Source organism: Opisthocomus hoazin, chromosome 4 (assembly GCF_030867145.1).
Source record: "Opisthocomus hoazin isolate bOpiHoa1 chromosome 4, bOpiHoa1.hap1, whole genome shotgun sequence".
Classification (NCBI taxonomy): Eukaryota; Metazoa; Chordata; class Aves; order Opisthocomiformes; family Opisthocomidae; genus Opisthocomus; species Opisthocomus hoazin.
In genome coordinates, this window is record NC_134417.1 from 2,728,527 (window position 1) to 2,738,027 (window position 9,501).

Sequence of the window (9,501 nt, forward strand, 5' to 3'; positions counted from 1 at the left end):
GCTGTAAACAAAGCTGTCTGCTTCCCCCTTCAGCAGAAGCATTACCAAACGCTCCTGAAGTGACCCCCACCCAGAGTTTCGCAGAGGCACCCACATACTCCTTCACGCGTGGAGTCACCTACAGACGTTGCAGCACTACTTTAGTGGCGCAAGGGGAAGACGAGAAGCTGGGAGCTGCGCTGGAGCGTTTCTGTTCCAGGGAGGCGAGGTGATGGTTTTGATCACACCCCGGCGGACCCGAGTCAACGCGGCACGGCAAGGCGGTTCCAGGGAAGGGCAGCGTCCTGCCCCGCACCGAGCGGAAGGCGAGGTCGAAACACCGCCGGCACTGACAGCCGCAAGCGCGTTTGGGTCGGGACCTCGCTGCAGATGAAAGCGCGCCTGGTTTACTAAAACTGAGCTAATTCGTATTCAGACCAGAGCTAATCCCACAGAATCACAGAATAGTAGGGGTTGGAAGGGACCTCTGTGGGTCATCTAGTCCAACCCCCTGCCGAAGCAGGGTCACCCAGAGCAGGCTGCACAGGACCTTGTCCAGGCGGGTCTTGAATATCTCCAGAGAAGGAGACTCCACAACCTCCCTGGGCAGCCTGGGCCAGTGCTCCGTCACCCTCAGAGGGAAGAAGTTCTTCCTCCCGTTCTTTTCTGTGGAGAGCTCTCAAAGCACAGCTCTCACGAGGGCCTTGCCCGCGTTTCCAAGCAGCAGCTTTCACTCTTCTGCTGACCATTTAAAATAAAGCACAGCAATTTCTTTCGTCTTCCCCCACCTCAAAACTGGAAACATCAGTGTCCAGTACAAAATAGATAAAGATGAGATTTTATGAGCATTTCCTGCAGGAAAACTGGTTTTCTGAGCAGCTCTTCCGGAAGCGTTACTCGGACGTGGCGGTGCGTCGGAGCTGATCCTCGCCCCCCAGCTAAGCTTACTTTCCCATTATCCAGCCAGCTTTTTGCCTCGCCGCTTAAGGGGACGACTGTAACACCAAGTGGCAAGTCCACAGGCGTCAGTTCACCCCCTGCCATCACGGCTGGTGCCTCCACCACAGCTCAGCTCCGCTCACCTCTGCGCAGCGGCGGCCGGCTGGCAGGCAGGGCTTCTCACAGGACACAATAACACGAAGAAGTGAGTAACACTGGAGTTTGATCAACTCCTGAGGCACCGTTGAATCAAAACCTGCATTTCCATCCCACACCTCGTCTTTTTATCCCTGGAATACTCCTCTCATCAAGCAGCTCTTCTCAGCGCATCAGGAGCGAGCCGTCTGAAGGCAGCTGCAGGCGGAGTTCACCACGATCTCGTCTGTACTCGGAGTCGCACAGCGAGTGACCCGCACGGCGGGCACGTACGCCGAGCACAGCGAGTGCCACTGCAGCCAGGGCTACAGAGGAGGGGAGCCATTTTAATCCCCCAGCAAGGTCAGTATTAATCAGATGGCTATTTCTCTGCAGTAGCTCATTTTCCACTCTGAATAAAGCACAGACAGGAGCAGCCCCAGAGCTTGGTGGAGGTTAGATCCGAGGCAGTCGCTACACAGGTGAGCGTGTCCAGTGAGACCAGATACTCCCCACAAGCTCTGCAGCTGGAGCTGAAGTGCTGGCTCAGACACCCACACACGCACCTTACAGCAGCTGTGAACTTTCAAGCTGTTGAATGCGTTTTGTAGCTTTTCTGCATCCCGCTGCCAGCAAAGTTTCTCTTTATAGGGGAATCTTCTACCTATCCCATATGAAAATTCAGGTTGTTGGGTTATTACTGCAGCAATTTCTGTATCCAAAATAAAAATCATATAAAATAATAATCATTTTCTATATGAATTATATCTATTGCAATACTACGCATTTCTTTTCCAAGGATCTTCTTAGTATTTGCTCTTTTCATGGTACTGAACAAGTCAGCTGCATCCACAATTCGGCGCCATCGCTGCGACCATCCAAGTCTTCACGGCCGCGTATCGCCGGCAGCGCCGAGCGCTTTGCCTGACGCAGCAGCGACTACATTGGTATGCTGCCACAGTGTGCAAAACTGCAATTACATCAGCCATTAAAACTGGAATGGAAATGGAGAGCAGCGCTTTACGTTAAGCGATACCCATTATGGAGTAAGTACCTGATGCTAAGAAAAGCGACCGTTATATTTATGTGGTTATAGAACTAACAGATTGAGCAAGCTCTTGCCCTCTGCTTATCTGCTGGGCTCTTATCGTTCCAGGAAATGAGTGTCTACCTCCACGGGTGATCTCATCAGCCAGGAAACGCGGATTTCAGAGTGAGATTGCTGCTAGGCCTCTTGGAGTAAGAGCAGAGCACTGAGCTATGTTGTTATGTTAATGATAGTGCTCTAAGTACCGCGCTTGCACTAAACCACTGCCTCTTCAGGGACTCGCAGAAGGGCTGAGATTGGAAGGCACCTCTGGAGATCATCTAGTCCAATGTCCTGCTCAAAGCAGGGTCACCTAGAGCAGGTTCCTAAGGACTGTGGCCAGTCAAGTTTTGAACGTCTGTGAGAATGGAGACTCCACAACCTTTCTGGGCAACCTGTTCCAGGATCTGACCACCCTGACAGTAAAAGAGTTCTCTTACATGTAAATGGAATATGCTGAATTTCAGTTGGTGTCCATTGCCTATTGCCCTTCCACTAGGAACAACCGAGAGGCATCTAGCTCAGTTTTCTGTACTTAAACACATTGAGAAGACCTTTCCGAGCCTTCTTTTGCACAAACTGAAGAATTCAAGCTCTCCTCAGCCTCTTCTTACTGAGGGATGCTCCAAGCCCTTAATCATCTTTGTGTCTCTTTGCTGAACTTGCATCTTTCTTGTGCTGGGAAGCCCAGCACTGTACCCAGCACTCCAGACGTGGCCCCACCAGTGCTGAGCAGAGGGGAAGAGTCATCTCCCTCAGCCTGCTGGCAGCATTCCTCCTGATGCAGCCCACGATGCTGTTGGTATTTGCCACGAGGGTACTCTGATGGGTTCTGCCCAACCTGGTGTCCACCAAGACCCCCAGGTCCTTTCCCACAGAGCAGCTTTCCAGCCAGTCAGTCCCCAGAGCATATTGGTAGGTGGAGTTATTCCTCCTCAGGGGCTGGGCTTAGCATTTTCCTATGTTTAACACTATGAAGTCCCTGTCATCCCATCGCTCCAGCCCATCAAGGTCCCTGTGAACGGCAGCACAGCCCTCTTGCATATCAACCACTCCCAGTTTGGCATCGTTTGCAAGCTTGCTGAGGGTGCACTCAGTCCCATCAGCCATACCATTAACGAAAGCATTACACAGTACTGACCCCAGCACCAGCCCCTGGGATACGCCACTAGTGCCTGGCCTCTAACTGGAGTCTGTGTGCTGATCACACTCTCCCGGCTTGGAAGTTCAGCCAGTTTTCTGCCTGCTTCATTATCCGTTTTTTTAATCCCATACTTCATCACTTTGTCTATGGAGCTGTTACAGAATCACAGCATGGTAGGGGTTGGAAGGGACCTCTGTGGGTCACCCAGCCCAACCCCCTGCCCAAGCAGGGTCACCCAGAGCAGGCTGCACAGCACCGCGTCCAGGCGGGGCTTGAATATCTCCAGAGAAGGAGACTCCACAGCCTCCCTGGGCAGAAGCTTACATGTTATGGAAGACAGCGTCAAGAGCTTTAGTAAGGTCAAGATAAACAACATACACCACTCTCTCCTTGTCCACCAAGCTAGCCTGCTACGATGAGATGATTATGAAGCTGGTCAGGCATGATTGCCCCTTTGTAAATCCATGCTGACTTCTCCCAAACATGTTCCCATTAATTAGTATGTTTGGAGGTGAGGCTGACTGACCTGTATTGCCCTAGATCCTCTTTCCTGAAGGTAGGAGTGACATCTGATTTCTTCCAGCCCTCAGGAACCTCCCCCAGCTGCAGTGACCTGGCAAAGACTGAGAGTGGCCTGGCAATGACATGGGCAGCTTCCTCAGCACTCACGAGCGCATCCTGCCAGGTCCCAGGGAGGTGCATCTGTCCAGTGCCTTTAAATGTATCCTAGCTTCATCCTCCTCTACCAAGGACACACATTCCTTGCTCCAGAAGCTCTCTTCAGCACATTAGAGACTACTCTGTTGTTAGGAATTAAATTCTCCATAAGAGACAGAATTTAGGTACAGATGGTACCCATTAAGTGGCTGTATTCTGGGTTCTGTGTAACTGGGACTGGTTAACCATTCATCTGCTTACATTCTGCTTTTTAATAAAGTTTTCCATGAGGGCAGTTATATAAGCAACTTGCTTAGTTTAAGCCCCCCCTCTGTAACACAGAGGTACTGCCCCTTTTTTTTTAGCTTTACAGTGCTATTTACAATGAAACACTTCGAGCCTCTCAGCCGGTGGCACTAGTGATGCTGAGCGTCACAGCAGGTTGCCAGCTGTAACCTCTGAACCTTACACCAGAGCAGGATGGGCTGCTCAAGAGCAGCGGGCTGTTGCGGATACACACCGTTAAATGCTGCTTCGCTCACCACACACACCAAGTCTCTTCCTCCTGATCACCAGTTTGGTCTTTGAACAGACTGCTCGAACACCAGAGACAGGCAGTGCCCCAGGAGAAGGCTGCCAGGCACACAGAGCCTCCCTGCCACCCCTTGCCTACCTCATCCCACCAAGCCCGTCACAAGAACCCTCCCTACGCATCCCTTCCTTAAACCCTCTGCCAAGCTAGGTCTGAACATCCCTTTCCGTAGGACCCGAGCACCTCTGCTCTGCCGCCAAGCTGGAGAAGCTAGCTGAGCTGCTTGCGTTACGTCAGTGACAACGGCGCTTACAGAATCACAGAATGGTCAGGGTTGGAAGGGCCCTCTGTGGGTCATCTAGTCCAACCCTTCTGCCGAAGCAGGGTCACCCAGAGCAGGCTGCACAGCACCGTGTCCAGGCAGGTCTGGAATATCTCCAGAAAATGAGACTCCACAGCCTCCCTGGGCAGCCTGGGCCAGGGCTCCGTCACCCTCAGAGGGAAGAAGTTCTTCCTCATGTTCAGCTGGAACTTCCTGTGCTTCAGTTTGTGCCCGTTGCCCCTTGTCCTGTCGCTGGGCACCACTGAAAAGAGCTTGGCCCCATCCTCCTGACACCCACCCTGCAGATATTTGTAAGTATATATTAGGTCCCCCCCGCAGCCTTCTTTTCTTCAGGCTGAACAAGCCCAGCTCCCTCAGCCTTTCCTCACAGGACAGATGCTCCAGTCCCCTCACCATCCTCATAGCCCTCCGTTGGACTCTTTCCAGTAGCTCCTCATCTTTCTTGAACTGGGGAGCCCAGAACTGGACAGAGTACTCTAGATGAGGCCTCACAAGGGCAGTGTAGAGGGGAAGGAAAACCTCCCTTGACCTGGTATTTACCAGCACAACAGAATTACAGCCCTGGCACAGCCCGAGCTGCCACCCTGGGCCTGGCTTACTTTGTGCAGCAAATGAAGACAAATGGCTTCCAGAGGCAAGTAATGCATTCTGGCAATATTTTAAGGCAGTGGTAACTCAGCACAGCTATAAAGGCCTCCAGACTATACAGAGTTCTCAGATTTTAAGTACCGGTGGTCTGCTATCCAACCTCCGGAGCTTTAACCCATCCTTCTTTCCAAATGATGCTGCAGGGGCTGGATCACTCCCTCACAGCAGGGTTTGCAGCAGTACAGAAGCAACTGATGTTGTGAAGGCTGAGCAGGCGTAGCTAGAGGGTAGGGTCCTTAAAATACCACTCTGCTCAACTTGTGTCAGCTCAGCGCCGCTTTCCCAAGCGCTGCTCCATCCTAAGAGCGTGGCCAGGAACGTGAGAGCAACAGCACCCGCTCCCTCCCTCAGCCCCGCTACCAGGCAGATCTTGTCTATTCTGCAGTCCTTCCTCACCACTTGGTGGAGGACTTTGATACGGAGGTTTTGAAGCCTTTTCTCTGAAGACTGTTTGAAGCAGAAAGACGATTCAAATAAAGAAAGAAACAGCAGCTTAGATGCTCTGTTGGTTGCATGCCCAGAGCTGGAACATTCCCGTGCACAGGCCAGCAAGGCTTTGTGTTCCTGTCAGCAAGCTTTCTGCAAATCGCTGTGCCACCAGCCGAAGTTGTGAAGGGTTGGAAGCACAAGGAACAGCCTGGCAGTCAGGTTTGCAGCCACGATTACGCTAGTTCTTTGTAAGATGGAGCAGCTTTCAAAACGCAGCAGCAACCCTGCTCTGCGAGCCCCCGCCTCAAACACGGCGCGGGCTGCAAGGATCCAGCCACCACCACGTAAGAACTTCTGAAGGTCAGCGTGATGCCCACAGATCACCCCGCTGCCAGGACATTCCCATTGATCTGCGCCTATTCCGGGAGGGCTCTGCTGGGTGAAGATGGCATGGTGCTGGCAGAAGATGAAGTACAAAAGCACAGTGCTCCAGGGCAAGCGTGCCACCGAGCGCAGGTGAAAGGGCCCCCAGAGCTGCCAGAGGCAGGCAGGGCACACGCATGCACTGTGTGTACTGCCACGGCTGGGGTCCTCTGCTTGCACCAGGCCTTACAGAAGGACACGGTTTGCATTCTTGCTTTGCCTCCACTGGGCACAGCTTTTCTTCCCTGCCTGACAAACAGAAGGGTTGTGTCAGACTGGGCACTGGTTTGTGTTGGGATTTCAGCTTGCTTGACTCTGCCACGCATCAAAGCCACGACCAAGCAGCCTGGGGCCATCAGTCAGAGCCCCGAACCGTGTGTAGTTTGAAGACAAGGCATAAGGAGGTGGGAAACATCTCTGAAGGATGGTAAAACCAAAGTCAACACAGAATAATAAAGAGCCCAGAAAACAGAAAAGCAATAACAAAAGCAGACTAGAACAGGGGACAGAAGTCAACAGTGCTCTTAGCAAGGAGTCAGGGACAAAGGCAACTGCCCTGGTGCTGGTCTGTCACCACAAGCAGTCAAGGAAATGAGTCTTGTAGCTCCTCATTTCACCCAGCTGTGAAAAACCTTTCTTGGGCCCTTCTGTCATCTCACCCAGCTTCTCCATGCTGGAAACAATCTCCCTCTGGTGGTTTTTTTTTTTGGCTTTCCACATGTGTAACTCATTATAAAGAAAATACCGGGCTTGACTGTGGTGGGTGAAGGAAGCAGCTGGAGTGCATGCGAAATGGCAGGTCTCTTCTGATCCTGAATGCTTGTCCCGCAGGAGAACAACATAACAGAAGCTACTAATACAACACTTTAATGAAGACAGCCCCCACGCAACATCTGACTGCGTGAACACCCATACGTGCTTTGGCAATTCTCACTTATAATCCCACCTACAGCTGACGCTGCGCTGTTACTCTGGTTACAGATTGGAAAAACCCAAACATCATTTGAAATTAAGGGAAGAAAATAATTACCTTGCATAACAAAGTCATTCTACATTGAAGGGAAGCCTGCTCTACTCCTGGGCCCTGAAGGACAGAAGAATTGCTAGGCCAGATAAACACTGCGGTAGGTGCTTAGAAGGAAAGTTCCTGCTGTCCTGCAGTCACCCGACGGCCACGCTGCTAGGGATCTCAGAGAAGCTGGAATATTCTTTCCCTAGAAACCAAGTCAGTCATGCCAGTTGTGAAAGCGCTCCTTAGCAAAAGAATACAATCAAGAGATTCTCATAAGACAAAGTTATTTATCCTGCTAAGAAGAGCTATAGAAACACGACTGTATCACAGAATAAGGCAACTAAGGTATTTTTAAAACTTCTTCTGTAAGTAAGGCCCACTTGCACCAATTCTGTTTCAGCAGGCAGTTATAAACAAGCTCAGCATAGACAGCGCAATAGCAATGAGGCAGAAGTTTCCAAAGTTCAGGGTGCAGACCAAAACAAGTTTCAATGCAAGTTCAAACAGTGAAGGCACAGCAGTGAGAAGTGCCCTTTCCCCCCAGATTTGCTCTGAATGCCAGCCCACTCACCATCCCAATGGGATAACTAGTGTTTGCCCTGTAGTAACTCCATCTCACATGATGTGTATTAAAACATTGAAGTTAAAATACAGTTCGCAGTAGAAGACAGTCTTTAGTGGCTTCCTTGTGGAAGAAGCTCACTTGTCTATTCCTGAGGCTAGCTAATGGACTTGGGCCTTGTTAGCCTCCAGACTTCAGTGCTGATGATAAGGAGGCTCAAATCTGGCACAGGTCAGCTGCAAACCAGTTTCTATTAGGGCTACAGCAGAAAATGCAAAATAGCTCTGTGCTGGAATCCAGCGGTGTGGGGAAAACTGGATTCCTCAGTCTGTGCAGTGGGGAAGTCCCGCTTCAGGATTTGACCAGAGCACTGCCTTTCATGAGCAGACACTGCCATATGCTTTCTTGAAATACTGGTCCAGAAAGCTCCGCTTCCTGGTGCCTCGCTCAAAACGCAGATTGCTTGGTGCTAACATCCCTGCTGGGACCCAGTGGCTGCCCCTGTAGGAGTGAGGAGAGAGCCAAGCTATTTGGCTTACTTCCCTTGGAAGGGATGTGGTAGGAAACTATTAACAGCAGGAATTTCAGTAACGGCCCCTATATAATATAAGAGTAGACACATGTACACATATATGATGCATTTTAGCATGAGCTATAGGATGAATCAGATTATCTAATTGTTAAGGTTTGGTTGAGAAGCAAGACGAAGATTTACACCCCCCATTACACTTGCCACGGGAAGTTTAAATCAGCACCCAGGCCCGCACGCAGACAAACGCTCGGCGGAAATTCAGGCATGTCCAAAACAGTCCCACGCATTTAGTCCAAGCTCAGACACTGCAAGCTCTGCTATGAAATAAGTGAAGCAGAAAATCATTCCCAGGATCAGCTGCGGAGAAACGCACAGCAATCCTTCGCTTGCAGCAGTTCTCTCCGCAAGGCTGAGCTCAGCCCTGGCAGCCGCGTTCCCCGAAAGCGGGGGAAGTTTGAGCTGGACCAGCCTGGGTTTGGCAGGACACAGAGCTGTGCTGCTCAGCAGCCTCTGAGCTGCTCACACTCTGGTGTTCACAGCATAACTAGAAACCTGCACACAATCCGTGGCAAGGGAGGTTAATAACTGAAAACTTTCTCTTGTGGTCACAGTTTTAAAAGGTTTCAGGAAAGATCCCGACGGCCATTATTCACACGGATTGGAAGCTGTGCTGCTGTTACACACTTGCCAGCAACAGAATATGCTCCAAAGCCACTTTCAGTAATTCCAGCGTCAGCAGCAGCCCAGGGCAGAGTCAGCTCCTGGTTCCTAGCCGGAGTTTGCAGCACATTGGCTCTCACCAGTGAGCCCTCCTGCCTGCTACAGCCCCACAGCTGTGCCACCACCTGCACACCACAGTCTGAACTGCCCCCATACCAGCTGGGGGAAAGTCACTTTCTGCTTGCTGCCAGGAGTTGTGGGGAGAGGAGAAGCAGCTCATGTCACAAGAAGAGTTTTTGCATCTACAAAGATTAAATCAATACAGGCAATATCTTGCTTGCTAATTCAATTCCTGCAAGCTCTTTATTAATCACGTTTCCAGAACATTTGATGTTGCAATAAAATGTTTTGTTGTGAAC